Source organism: Rhinopithecus roxellana, chromosome 12 (genome assembly GCF_007565055.1).
Source record: "Rhinopithecus roxellana isolate Shanxi Qingling chromosome 12, ASM756505v1, whole genome shotgun sequence".
Classification (NCBI taxonomy): domain Eukaryota; kingdom Metazoa; phylum Chordata; class Mammalia; order Primates; family Cercopithecidae; genus Rhinopithecus; species Rhinopithecus roxellana.
The window spans coordinates 45896030-45911373 of record NC_044560.1 but is presented as its reverse complement, the minus strand read 5'-3'; positions in this window follow the sequence as shown (position 1 = coordinate 45911373).

The following is a 15344-nucleotide window of genomic DNA, read 5'->3' as shown; positions in this document are numbered from 1 at the left end:
GGTCCCCAGTGCCTAGCCAGCTCCTTGGTACTTCGAGTAGAACCTCGATAAATATCTAAAACCAGAGCATGCGCAGGCCACTAAAATGGGTGTGGAAAGGCTTGAATAACTTGGACACAACACTGGAAGGTTACCCTTAAGATGGCACTTCTAATTTGTTTGTGTTTTCTATCTCAATGCAAAATTTACAGAAATAGCACAATAAATGGAACTAAGTCTGATATCTCGTAACTTAATACATCCTGCTTTCTTTGGACAGATCTGTTATGTTTTTTATAAATTCTTTTGGGGTTTTCTCTTTGGGTTGGAGGGATTATCCTTTTGGTTCTGATGCCCTGCTCATATTTTGGGCAGGTTCCCTACCTGTTCTGCTTCCAGACTGGATTCAGGACCAGCCTCCTCTGTAGCGTGAGTTGCATTATAATCTGCAACACACAATTCGGCACCCGATTTCCAGCATCACGAGCCTTTGTCTAATGGAATTGTGGGCCTACATGTCCTCTTTCCTCAGTGAGGTTATCAGCTCTTTCGGGACTGGGCAATGTTTCACACTTCTTGCACATTCTAGCAACAAACTGATGTGGCTGCCATAAATACGGCCAACTGATTTTGGTAAACTTGTGTGTGTGTGTGTGTGTGTGTGTGTATGTGTGTGTGTGTGTTAGGAAAAATAGTTTAAACATAATCCTCTCTGGAACTAAGAAAACAGAATACATTAACTTTCAAAATATCTTTCATTTCCTCAGTAGTCGCTGTGCTCCATGTGTCTGATCTGTCTTTTCAGGTAGAGAGCCTCGTGGGAAATGCCATTTGCTCATTTGGGGAGGCAGTAAGGTATGGTAGAAAGAGAACTGACTTGGGTTTCAGAAGCTTGGGTTGAATCCCAACTCCCTAATCTTTTTTTTTTTTTTAGAGACACGGTCTTGCTCTGTCATGCAGGCTGGAGTGCAGTGGCAAGATCTCGGCTCACTTCACTGCTGCCTTGACCTCTCAGGCTCAAGCGATCCTCCAACCTCACCCTCCCATGTAAGTGGGACTAAAGGCTCATGTCCCATGCTTGGCTAACTTTTGTAGTTTTTGTAGAGATGGGGTCTCTCTCTAATACCCGGGCTGGTCCTGAACTGCTGGCCTCAAGCGATGCTCCTGCCTCAGCTTCCCAAAGTGCTGGAATTAAAGGCATGAACCACCAAACCTGACTCTTAATTGTTCTGTCCTGGGTAAATATCTCAGCTTCCTTTAACCTCTGTTTTCTCATCTGTAGAACGGGGATGGTTATTACCTCTCAAGAATGTTGCAAGAAATGAAAAGATAATGTATGTAAGACAGTGCCTGGCACTTTGTATTTAACAAATCATAGGTATTTCTAAAGGAATATTGAAAAATGGAAACCATAGTAAAGTTTTAAAAATTAACTAAACTATTATTTTTGCTCCTTGACACTCTATCTTCCTGAGAAGAAGATAAACTAGGAATTAGTATTAACCATCTAGAAACTTCTTTTGTGGATTTCTGGAAGCCATTGGGGTGGGGTGGGGTGAAGCATTTGAAACATAGGGATTGGCTTGGGTAAAATATAGTTTAAGAAAACTGGGTGCATTTGGACCACGACCAGTTCATTAAGACTGAAGGTTCACCGTGAAAAGGACTAGGTCAGGGCCAAGGCAGCAGAAGTGGGAAACGGTCATGTGCGGAAGACCCTGGAGCTTCCTGCTAAGAAGATGGGATTTTATCCAGTAGGCAATGGGGAGGCATTGAAGGAGTGTGTTGGTTACCTCCATTTATGACTTTCCCACCACCTTGTCTTTCTTGTGTTTATGTTGTACAACAATAAACTATTGGAAGTTATCACACTTTTATAGTAGGTCTAAGAACACACATATGATACTGATTTTTGTTAAAACGGGGAGTATTAGCCAGGTGCAGTGGCTCACGCCTGTAATCCCAGCACTTTGGGAGGCCAAGGCAGGTGGATCACTTGAGCTCAGGAGTTTGAGACCAGCCTGACCAACATGGCGGAACCCCATCTCTACTAAAAATACTAAAAATTACCCAGGTGTGGTGACACATGCCTGTAATTCCAGCTACTCGGGAGGCTGAGGCAGAAGAATCGTTTGAATCCAGGAGGTGGAAGTTGCAGTGAGCCAAGATTATGCCACTGCACTCCAGCCTGGGTGACAGGGCAAGACTCTGTCTTTAAAAAATAAAAAGGGGGAGTATTTGTATAAAAGCCACAACATAATTTTAGTATTCATGTTCTTTGATATAAAGTTATATTTTAAATGTCATAGATTCATGAAATAGAATGCTAAAGTTGAAAAGGAATTCAAGAAATACCCACTCTCTAATACCTTGCCAGAAGGTAAGACTGAGGCCCAAGAAATTCACCATGTCCAAAGTGATTATACAGCCCGAGGACATGACAGAAGGCTTTGTAGTTGCTCTTTATCATGCACTTGTTCTGTTCCAGGCATTGTACTGGGCACTGCACCTACATTGCCTTTCACTCACAATGATCTGGATGAAAAGGATTGTATCACCCATTGTATCATGAGTAAACGGAGGTGCAGATACATCAAGAACACACAGCTTATTAAGTGGTGGTGATCAAATTCACTTTTATCTCCATCTAAAGCCTAAGTTCTTATCACCGTCCCACATGGCAACATATTAGATAGTGAGGAATGGGACCTAAAGTCAGCACTCCTCTCTTCCAGCCACATTTTCCACCTGTCGACCTTCTCCAAAGTTGAGTCCTAATTTAAGCCAGGCCAGCACTGGGTTGGTTACATCATGTTGACTCACAAAGAATTGCTTTTATTGTCTTCCCCTTTGGTGGGCTGTTGATGCTGCAAATTTCTACTAAGGAATAGACCTGTACAGAGGCATCACTTGTGTGGGCATTTTATCGGAATGTTCTTTATTTCATTACAGAGTACTCTCATTGTGAGGAACCCTGGGTGAAATTCCTGCCTTTCTCAGTTCAGGATTAACTGGGCTTCTCCTAAGAACTTGGCCTGTGGGCATATTGTCTCCTGGATGCTGTAAATGCTGTGACTGATGAGGTTTCTCTTTTTGCACTGGTTGTTAGAGCTCTCTGATCCCAATGTGAATCCCACCCATTGTGAACTGACAGAGCTTTGTGCTATGCATTGCTGCATTACAGTCTCACTCCTGGCTCAGTTTCAGGTTCCAAGTCCTACATCTTTTTTTTCTCATCAATTTCTAATTTGTTTTTCTCTGATCTAATGTATATAATCTGACAAGAAACCTTGAATTGTTTTCAGAACAAGGTGAGGTATAAATAAGGAAACAGAAATTTGAATTCCATGTTGAATCTCCAAACCTTTTTGTAAAACCCAGTAATGGACTCAACCTGCACAATATTCCTATTGATCTTGGCATAAGGAATAAGGAGCTAAGTTATAAACTCCTTACACAGAGCAGTCACCCTGGGAACACTGCAGGACCCAGGTGGGGACATCCAGGAGATGGAACAGTTCCCCACTGTCCCGTCCAAATGAACTAGGATGCCGTATCCATCCTACCTAATTAAGGAGTGCTTGAAAACAGGGCCTTTTTCTTGATTTACAAACCCTCCTCATCATCATTTATAGTGCACTGATATGTGAAGGCAGGGAGGAGAGACACTTAAGGGAAGATGGGTATTTCCTTAGATGACATTGGTGAGGGCAAGTGTCACCTTCACACAAGCACCTCCGCTCAGATAGCTTGTTAAGAGTTAGGTGGCAGCGGATGGAACACGCTGTACTTATCGACAAAGCACTGATATTATCCATATTGGTACAGAAATTCAAGGACAGGACATAGATCAAGTGAGCCCAGTAGCATGTCTTTAACACTTGCTAAAAGATAAGCCTGCTGTTGGTTTTGATGCATAAGAAACTAGGGAAATCCAGTTTATTTGGGAAAAGGGTTTTTTGCAGATGTAATTAATTTCAGGATATAGAGATCAGATCATTCTGTATTATCTGGGTGGGACCTAAATCCAATGACAATTGTTCCTAATAAGAGAAAAGTAGAGAAAGATTTGAGACACACAAAGGATTTCTGGCCATGAAGTCAGAAGCAGAGACTAGAGTTACGCAGGCACAAGCCAAGGGGCGCCTACAGCAACCAGAAGGTGGAAGAGGCAAGGAAGGGCCCTCTCTTAGAGCCATTAGAAGGAGCTATTGCTCCTAGATTTCAGACTTCTGGCCTCCACAACTATGAGAGAATAAATTTCTATTGTTTAAGCACCAGGTTTGCACCTTTTGTTAAGGCAGCCCAAGGAAACTAATACAGCCAATCCCCAGTCCTCCTGAAGCTCCCTTAGACCACAATCTCCAAACCTCCTTCTTCATTGAGTTCATTCCAGTGACTGCATCCATCCCCCTGAAGCTCTCACCCTTCAGCCTGGACACCTAACCATGCCCACACTCTAGATTCTCAGTCCTACTCCAGACAGGTGTCGACCCCAAACCTAGATCACCGCCCCTTCCTTTTCCCCTCTGTTCCTGCTGTCCAGCAAGAGAGACAAATAACTACGAAGATTTGGCACCCAAGAGTTTGTACTGTCAAACTTCAACTTACTGCCCAGGACTAAGAATATTTCTCTTTCATGTGCTTCGGTCAGAAGCTTCCTAATTTAATCTTACAGAAGAAGACCGAGCCTACTTGGCTTAGGTTCTAGAACATTCCCTGTACCCCACATTAAAACATCTTTCTCAAAGGAGGAGATTTCTCTCAGTCAAAAAGAACCATTTACCTGACCCTGATGACCCATTTACCCACTATTTTGTGTTTCTCCTTTCTTTGTAGGATTTCTCAGGCGAGCCATTTATGCCACCTACCTCCATTTTGTCTTTACTAACAGTTTCCATAACCCACGACAGTCTCACTGTTTTCTTTACAAATAGGGCTCTTTCTCTCTCTCTCTCTCTCTCTGATTTGTTGCTGAAGAAAATTTGCTTGTTCTTATCCTTAACAAAAAAAAAGTTGCCGGGTGCCTTGGCTAACGCCTGTAATCCCAGCACTTTGGGAGGCCGAGGTGGGCAGATCACGATGTCAGGAGGTCGAGACCATCCTGGTCAACACGGTGAAACCCCCTCTCTACTAAAATACAAAAATTAGCCGGCCATGTTGGCGGGCGCCTGTAGTCCCTGCTACTGGAGGCAGGGGAAGCGCTTGAATCCGGGAGGCGGAGGTTTCAGTGAGCCGAGATCGCGCCACTGCACTCCAGCCTGGGACAGAGCAAGACTCCGTCTCAAAAAAAAAAAAAAAAAAAAAAAAAGAATTTGGCTGGGCATGGTGGCTCCTGCCTGTAATTCCAAGTTTTGGGGAGGCCAAGGTGGGAGAATCGCTTGAGCCCAGGAGTTTGAGGCCAGCATGGGCAACAAAGTGAGACACCCCCCCCACCCCGCCTCTTGAAATTTTAAAAAATTAGCTGGGTGTGGTGGTGCATGCCTGTGGTCCCAGCTATGTCAAAGGCTGAGGCGGGAGGATCATCTTGAGCCCAGTAGTTCAAGGCTGCAGTGAGTTACGATTGCACCACTGCACTCCAGCCCAGGTGACGCAGTGAGACCTTGTCTCAAACAAAACAAAACAACAAAACAAACCCCCAAAACAAAACAATGAATACACAAATGAATAATAAATAAAAATTTCAGCTACTACATTGATCTTCTTGTCTCTCTAACAATTGACTCCTGGGATATTGCACAATTCCAAATGACCTTTCTTCTCTCCTGTCTCTCATGACTGTTCCCTGTCTTTGTTGTCTCTTCCTCCTCCTCCTCATGCCTCCAAGTGTGTCCTTATTGACAAAGCACTGATAGTATCCATATTGGTACAGAAATTTAAGAACAGGACATAGATCAAGTGAGCCCAGTAGTATGCTTTTAACACTTGCTAAAAGGTAAGCTTGCTGTTAGTTTTGATGCATATGAAACTGTCTGTCTCCACTTCAATCTTAATACAACTCCTCAGAAAGCTCACCATTTTAATGATTGCAATGGTCACATTATTAGTCCTTATTCCTAAACTTAGGTGTCCTGTTTTTTCCTCACACCCCAATGCCAGTTCATGTCATCGTCATCTGAGTACTTTTTACAAAGATGTCTCACACCACCTCAAACTCAAGCTATCCCAAATCAAACCAACTTCCCCATCTCAATTTCCACCACCCAGACTTTTCTTCACCTTTTCCTTCATCATGAGTCTACTCAGATACCTAGTCTTGTCAGCTTTTCCAATAAAGTTTTGCTCATACACTCCCTTCATACTTCTGCCCGTTCCAGACCTTCATCACCTCCCACTTTTCACTATGCAAGGCACTGTCCTTATTTAAATGTGCCCCCATCCGCTCCCAGTAGACTGCAAGTTCCCCAGGCGCATTCATTTTGGATTTCTGGTGCCTAACACAGATGCAAGCCCATCGAGACTCAGTAAATGTCTGCTGACTGCATGAAGAAATGAATACATAGATCACTACCTGTATTAGTCTGTTCTCACACTGCTGATAAAAACATACCCGAGACTGGGTAATTTATGGGGGAAAAAAAAGAAGAAGTTTAATAAACTCACAGTTCTACGTGACTGGGGAGGCCTCACAATCATGGCGGAAGGTGAAAGGCACGTCTTATATGGCAGCAGGCAAGAGACAGGAAAAGAGCCAAATGAAATGGGTTTCTCCTTATAAAACCATCAGATCTCATGAGACTTATTCCCTACCATGAGAACAGTATGGGGGAAACTGCCCCCATGATTCAATTATCTCCCACAGGGTCTCTCTCACAACATGTGGGAGTTATGGAAGCTACAATTCAAGATGAGATTTGAGTGGGGACACAGTCAAACTGTATCTCTACTGGAGCCTCTCTTCCACGGTCCCTTCCTCCCTCCTTCAAATTGTCTTGTGATCCCTGCATAATATACTCTTATTCTTAACTCTTGAATTCCTTTAAAATCTTGAAGAGTAGTCATCATTATTCTTATTTTATAGATTGAGGAAACTGGAAGCTCAGACAGGCTAAACAACTCACTCAAGTTCCCAGAGCAAGAAAGCGGCAGAGTCCGGATGGTATTCCATGCTTTTTCATTTGGTATGTGCTGCCTCCTTTGGGGCAGTGGTAGAATATTATGTTGGGTAGAAAAACCCAAATTATACAGGACTTTGAAATCCAGGTGGAGCAGTTTGAACTTGACCCAGGCAGGACTAGTCTTCAGTAACAGAGGGGCGATAGTACATACTTCTTACGGTTGTTTGGAAAATCGAGGGAAAACGCATATAATACAGAGCAGTCAAAATAAAGCCACAATTGTAGATTCTCAAAGATGGTAAAGTTGTTACTTTTAATGTTTTGTTTGTGCACGTCTTTACTCCCAGGTAGATTAAAAGCTGCTTGAGGGTATGGGCCACAGGTGATATTTTTCTTTTCTTTTTCTTTTTCTTTTTTTGAGATGGAGTCTCGCTCTGTTGCCCAGGCTGGAGTGCAGTGGCACAACCTCTGCTCACTGCTACTTTCATCTCCCAGGTTCAAGTGATTCTCCTGCCTCAGCCTCCTGAGTAGCTGGGATTACAGGGGCCCACCATCACACCCTGCTAATTTTTTGTATTTTTAGTAGAGATGGGGTTTCTCCATGTTGGGCAGGCTGGTCTCAAACTCCTGACCTCAAGTGATCCATCCGCCTCGGCCTCCCAAAGTGCTGAGATTACAGGCATGAGCCACCACGGCTGGCCCTTTCCTTTCCTTATTAGAGATTTGTGTTATTTATAGCGGCTAAGAGTGTGACCCTTGGGTCTGGCAGGCACAGCTTGGGTGTCCTGTCTACCAGCTCTGAAAATGTAGGCACAAGTCTCTCCACCTCGCTGTGCCTTAATTTCCTCACTGGTAATTTGGGTTTAAGAATAGTGACTATTTGGCCGGGGGCGGTGGCTCAAGCCTGTAATCCCAGCACTTTGGGAGGCCGAGACGGGCGGATCACGAGGTCAGGAGATCGAGACCATCCTGGCTAACACGGTGAAACCCCGTCTCTACTAAAAAAATACAAAAACTAGCTGGGCGAGGTGGCGGGCGCCTGTAGTCCCAGCTACTCGGGAGGCTGAGGCAGGAGAATGGCGTAAACCCGGGAGGCGGAGCTTGCAGTGAGCTGAGATCCGGCCACTGCACTCCAGTCCGGGCGACAGAGCGAGACTCCGCCTCAAAAAAAAAAGAACAGTGACTACTTAATAGATTACTGTCAGGATTGAATGAAATAGTATATATGGTGTGCCTGCCACATTACTTTACAAAATTACTTTCGTGCCTGCCACAAAGTAATTTTGGATAAACAGTAATTACTATTACTTTTGAATTAATAGTAATAGTGATAATAGTAATAGTTATATAGTAGTTATGCTAATTAATACTGTAATACTATAGTAGTTTTGCTAATATAATAGTTACTACTTTTATAATTGTTATATTTACTTTTATGATATTTTTGGCTCAAAGGGAAATTTCTTTTAGAAGTCAGGGTTAGAAATAGCTTCATTGCTCTTGATGGACTGCTACTTCTCATAGCTATACAAACTAGGTTTCTCTGGCTGCCAGGAAGCTCAAAATTAAACTTGAAATTTAATCATAGCAGCTGTTACATCCTAGTATTCAGAAAATATATCTAATTTCTCCTTTTTTGAGTTGTATTTCCTACTTCCATCTCTGCTTCCCTATTTCACTAGTATTGTAAGCTGCTTTTCAAAGCACTTCTCTTCCAGTCATTGCTTTTCACCCTCTTCTTGGTCATGGTCCCCTTGACTGAATCATCTCTCTGAGAAATCTACGTGTATGTCCTAACTCCCTCCACTACAATTTTGCATCTAATTTTAGGACACTTCTGGGCTTCCTGATGTCCTCTCCAAATAAGAGCCCCTGATTTAGGTGGTGACTGGATAAAATAACAGAGAGAGGAGACAGGGGGAGTCGGGGCGGGAGTGGAGGGATTAGGAAGAAATATCACAAAACCTTAGCGTTGGAAGAAGCCTGTGAGTCATGCATGTGACTTCCCTTGGGGCTGGAATTCCCACTCTAAAACACCTGCTGCTAAGGGAATAATAGCTCTGCTTCCCCCCTTGCACCTGGAGGAGGCTCCTGCTCCCAGAACAGCCCACTGCAGAACTGGCAGCACTCCCTGGCAGAATGCTTCTCCTTCCTCTGCTGAATCGGCCACCTTGTCCCTTACAGAATCATGCACACATCTGCAGGCACCTCTTCAGCTACCGGAAGTCTGTTTTCATGGTTGCTAGAGCCTTCTCTTCTCTAGAGCAAACAGCTGCAATGCTTCAGTCCTTTCTTACCTGGTAAGGTTTCACGGTTCCTGCCTGATTTGGTTCGGTCTGTACCTTCTGTGGGGATCCGCTTTTCAAAGCTGCCCTTCTGGCATGGGAGTGGAGCTCAGGAGCCATATTTACACCATGTCCCTCTACCCCCACCTCCCACTCATAGCTGATGGAATCCAGGAGAGCCCTGAACTTAGATAAGAGGCCAATCATACATTCTCCCCTGGACATTTGGAATTGGATTCAGGGCCACTACTTAGTTTCTGCTTGTCTTTTGCCTGCAAAGATGTAAGCCTGCTGGCTCCTCTATGCATTCAGAGGTGTGACCCCTCTATCTGCGTAGTGGAGAAAGCCAAGAATAAAATAGGTGCAGAGGCAGAGAAGAGAGTGCAGGTGGCGTTGGAGAGTAGGAAAGAGAAAACAGAGTAATTGCTGGTTCTGGATAGCTCTCCAGTTCCTGGTTCCACTCTTCTTTCAATCTTGGCTGCCCTTTTGGGTTCCATGAAATATCCCTGTGACCTTGTAATAAATGCCCCTTTTTGGTTTAAACCAGTTGAAGTGAGTTTCTGTTAAGTGCAGTCAGTCTCCTCCTCTCCTCTCCTTTCTCCCCCTCCCCAACCCTCCCTTCCTCTCTTCTCATTTCTCCTCCCCATAATTCTTGTGTTCTCATGACCTTCATTTATTTCTATGCCTTTCCACCATCCACATTTGCCTTGCTGCAGATCAAATCTCTCCAGCTATTTAATCCTGAAACTCTGCTTCTCTTTTGAATAGGGAAGCCTGGTCTCATTCCAACCTCACACTCTACAAGGCAAAAAACTTCTTTTCCTTTAAACCTCCTTCGCTGGCCACTGAGATCAATCAGTCCTGACCTTTGTCCTTGTCTCTGGCTTCCGATTCTCCTCCAGGAGTTTCAAGATTTCTACATTTTGTAATCCTCTCTCCAACCATGGCCTCAAGATCTGCCTGTTTCCTCTTAATCTCAGCAGCTACGTTGTTGCCTTTGTTTGTGATTACTGGAATGTTGTCCTCCCTAGTCTGTTGGCTAGCAGCTGCCTCCACCTACTGTCACTTCATAATGCTTCCAAAAAGTGATACTTCTAAACAAGATGTTGCCTTACCTTCATAAACCTGATGAAGACGGTTGTATCCCATTACCCAACTATTGCCACTTTAAGCTTCTCAGGAGGTGTTCGTGCTCTGGTGCACCTATGATTAGAAAGAGTGGAATAAGCACTGTCCTGGTCAACCACCTTCAATGCCTCCCTATTTTCCTCAGGATAAAGTTCAAGCTTCTTAGTCTGACAAAGTTTTTCCACATCCTGATCTCTGCCAACATTTTTTAGGGATCCTCTTCTCAAACCAGACTATCTACCCATTGTCTCCACATTTCACTTTGGGCTTTCTGACCTCTGGGCTCTGCATTCACTGATTCTTGAGGCACATGTTTGTTGTGGTACCAGGCACTGGGGATGAAACCGTGAAAAAGACAGTCTGCTGTCAAACATGCTTTCACCCCATGCCAGTCTGGAATGTTTTCTATATCTAGGCCATTTCTTTGTACTAAATTCTACCCACCCTTCAAATTCCTGCTAACATTCATCCCTTCCACAATCACCTCTGCCTGAAATGACCTCTCTTAAACTCCTGTTTGCCTTTTCATTTGTACCCTAAAGTTACTTAGCACTTAATATCTGGATTTGAATCTGCACACTACGTCTCCTGGAAATGTAGTGTCTACTTCTGCTTCAGCTGCCCATGGGCCCTTGCACAGAGCAGGAGCCAAATAAATGCATGGGATTTATTGCTGCAGCTTAGAGTCAAATTTCCTTAAAACAACCACAAGTGAACGTGAATATGCATTTGCCTCTCGGTTGACTTGCCTGAGATTTGGTATGTCCATTGGTTCAACATTTGTATGCTTAAAATCAACCACATCCTCTGTGCTTCAACATGGAAGAACCTTGAAAACATACTATATGAAATAAGCCAGTCACAAAGGATAAATATTATGTGATTCCACTTATACGAAGTACCTAGAGTAGTCAAATTTATAGGGACAGAAAGTAGAATGGTGGTCACCAGAGGTTGGGGGAAGGGAGAATGGGGAGTTCATGTTTAATGGGCATAGAGTTTCAGTTGAGGAAAAGGAACGCGTTCTGAAGATGGATGGTGGTGATGGTTGTAGAACAGTGTGAATGTACTTAATGTCACTGAACTGTAACGCTTAAATGGCAAATTTTATGTTATGTATATTTTGCCACAATAAAAAAAAAATCAACCCAGTTCTAGGCTTTGTAAAAGTGTGGTCCATATCTCCCACCTCTCTGGACTCCTCCCATCACCTCCCATTTCTAGTCATTTGGTAGCACAGAATAAATACTTAGGGAAGTGAAGTGCATGGCATTATTTCCTTGGAACTGAGAAGGCAAATTAGACGGGGAATCCTTGAAAATGCTTTATACACTTCTCACGTTTCACCTTGTCGTTGTCTCTTCAGGATGTGAGTGGAAAAAGTGTCAAACCTCAAAGCCAACGAGAGAAGGTGTTTTCTGAGCTCAGATGAAGAAATCTGCAAAATTAGGAAATAATGTTTGTGCCATTTCTGGAAGCTCTGGACAGGCTCGGTTCACCTCCAAGTGATTTACCTGTGGCTCTCGATGATTATTTACTTGGCTATTCAGTTCAAGACAATCACAGGAATGTACGGCCCATAAATTAGAATAGCTATGAAACACAGGCTGCCTTTATGTTGAAACATAACTTTTGCAGTTTTTTTTTTTTTTTTTACAAAGGGAAAATACATTTAATATACAGGCTCAGAGTGATCACCCTGTTCTTACTGCCTCTTTTTTAATATCAGAGTTCAGATCGGATCTCCTGCCTGTCCTAGGTCTTTGCCCTTGTGGCTGATGAAGCACCCAGGAACAGGTATTTCCCCCAAACTGAGCCCTGCTGGGGAGCTCTGAGGCCTCTCTGTTTTGCTTCTTCTACCACCCCCCCATCCGCTGTCCCATCCTCCAAGATTTGGCTGCTTCATTGTTTTGGGGGGATTTTCATGGCAGGTGAACATGGAAGTGGGGTCAACTATGTGAGTAGGGAGAAGGCCATGGACTTGAAGCTGGGCCCACTGGCTCTGAGTCCAGGCTCCACTGCACACCGGTACTGACCCCAGGCAGGAGGCATCATTGCACACATCTATCAGATGGGGCTAAGTACACCCCTCTCCTTGAGTTCTCATGAATAGAAATAAGGAATAGCTGCACAGGGCCTGGCATTGGATAAACAGTTGTAAAGATATCAAGATGATCATTTTTAAATAGTCTGTACTTTTTGGGGAATGGAGGAGCCTAAAGTTGAACATGGACAATAAATCAGATGAAGGGGAAGGTTGAGTGGGACATCACCATCTAATAAGGAAAAATGTGTACAAATGTAATATATGAAAAAAGAATTTTTAAACATCTAGTAAGAGTGGAGGAAAAGCAGAACCTGAGAGTCTGTGCAAGTCAGGAGCACAGACAACTAAGGTAGGCACCAGTGGCCTGCAGGTAAGATTGAGAGGGGCGCCCAAGGTCCCTCTGAGATCTGGGCTGGCACTGATGAATGAAGAAGCAACAGTTTTAAAACTTGGAAGCATGAGCTGGTGGATAGAGGCAAGTATCTGGGCTCTACTGCCTCTAGTGCTAATGGGGAGAGCACATTGGAGCACTGACTCTGGAACCACACTGCCTGGGTTTGACTCTTGCCTCTGTCCTTAGTAGCTGTGCAACTGTGACTAAGTTACTTGACCTCTCTGTGCTTTCATTCCTTGGAAAATGGAGATAATAATAGTACCACTATTAAGGTTGTTGTGAGAATTAAGTAACATTACTATATGTAAAACTCTTAGAATGCTCTCTGACACATAGTGAGCATACAAAAAAGTGATTCATTCTTCTTTCATTCAACAAATGTTTACAGTTTCTATGTTAGAAACTGGCAAAGCAGCTATGAAATGATTTACAGTCCCTGCCCTCATGGGACAGAAAGCCTACCCCCCAACCATCCCTTCTTGGTCCTTGTCAATGGCTGAGCCAAAAGAAGGCTTCAGTGTGAATTCTCGGGGCTACGAAAAGAACTACGGGTCTGTTCTCTGCTTTCATTTTTCTTGACTTACCTTCTGCAGACTGCAGGTAATTGAGAGTTGTTGGGTCATTCTATTAAAGGCTTACAGATTTGAGGATACTCAATCAATGCTGGATAATAACACGAGAAATGTATAATGTATAAACAGATTCTGTTGGGGTCTTCACATTCCTTCATCTCATTAATATATATGGGAGTGCGCTTCCACTGCTTCACTCCCTGGTGCAGACTGTCCTCAGGTCGGCAAGGAGTGGGCAGGCCCTGCAGAGTCCCACCTGAGGCCTGGCGAGGCTCAGATGCAAGCTCAGCATCCAAGCAGATATCTTCTTTGTAATTTCCAATGGGTTTTCTTTGACTTGAGAAGAGACCCTTCGCCGACCTCTCACCATGTGTCAGGCCTGGTACTAAGCACCTCCTTATGTTATTTTGCTTTATCCTTCAAACAATCCTGCAATGTAGGTTCTATTGGCTTCTCTAAGTCACACATGTAACAATTTGTTCAAGCTTACTCAGTACAGCTGGCATTCTAATTCAGCCACGGCATCCACTACCATGTCTCCCCTCTAACAAACCTCTCGCAATCTCCAATATACTTGCTTTTCTATAAAATTTGAGGCCACCATCTTCTACATTAAAAACAAAGCAGGCCAGGCACAGGGGCTTACGCCTGTAAAAATCCGAGCACTTTGGGAGGCCGAGGCGGGTGGATCACCTGAGGTCAGGAGTTTGAGACTAGCCTGGCCAAGACAGTGAAACCCCATGTCTACCAAAAATACAAAAATTAGCTGGGCATGGTGATGCATGTCTATAGTCCTAGCTACTCAGGAGGTTGAGGCAGGAGAATCTCTTGAACCCAGGAGGCAGAGGTTGCAGTAAGCTGAGATCGCGCCACTGCACTCTAGCCTGGGTGACAAGTGAGACTCCATTTCAAAAAAAAAAAAAAAAAAAAAAAAAAAGATAAAAGATAAAAACAAAACAAAACAGTTAGTATGGAATACCTTGTTTCATACATGGGAATTCTTATCACACTTTGCAATTATCTTGTTGATTACCTGTTTATTATTAGTGACCCTAAGTTCTGTTAACTGTTGCACTTTGGCGCAATGCTTAGTACAAAATAGCTGCTCAAGAAATATTGTTGAATGAGTGAATGAGTATCACTAAATTTGTATATCCCTTATAGGACCTATAGCAGTAGCACACAAAATATGTGCTCAATTCTTATTTTTTAAATGTATGTATGGAATTATGAGTGAGTTATCTAATTTGGCAGCTCACATTTCATATTTTGCTGATTTCACTAGAAAAAAAAATTAACCACACAACTAACTATGCAGGCTCTCTTTTAAAAACGAAAATGAAAGGCTGGGCGCGGTGGCTCAAGCCTGTAATCCCAGCACTTTGGGAGGCCGAGACGGGCGGATCACGAGGTCAGGAGATCGAGACCATCCTGGCTAAAATGGTGAAACCCTGTCTCTACTAAAAAAATACAAAAAAAACTAGCCGGGCGAGGTGGTGGGCGCCTGTAGTCCCAGCTACTCGGGAGGCTGAGGCAGGAGAATGGCGTAAACCCGGGAGGCGGAGCTTGCAGTGAGCTGAGATCTGGCCACTGCACTCCAGCCTGGGCGACAGAGCGAGACTCCGTCTCAAAAAAAAAATAAATAAATAAAAATAAAAAAATAAAAAATAAAAACGAAAATGAAAAGTGAAAGAAAGAAGAATGAATGAATGAATGAATGAATTAGAATCAGTGCCTCGGTGGTCATTCTCTAGAACTTTCCTTCAAGTGATCTCCATCCTCAACCAACTTGCCCCAGCCTGATAAGCAATGTTTCAGCAGGTTACACTCTGTGAAATCTGGGCCAGCCTCTTTTTTCACACAACTCATGCTGGTGTGTCT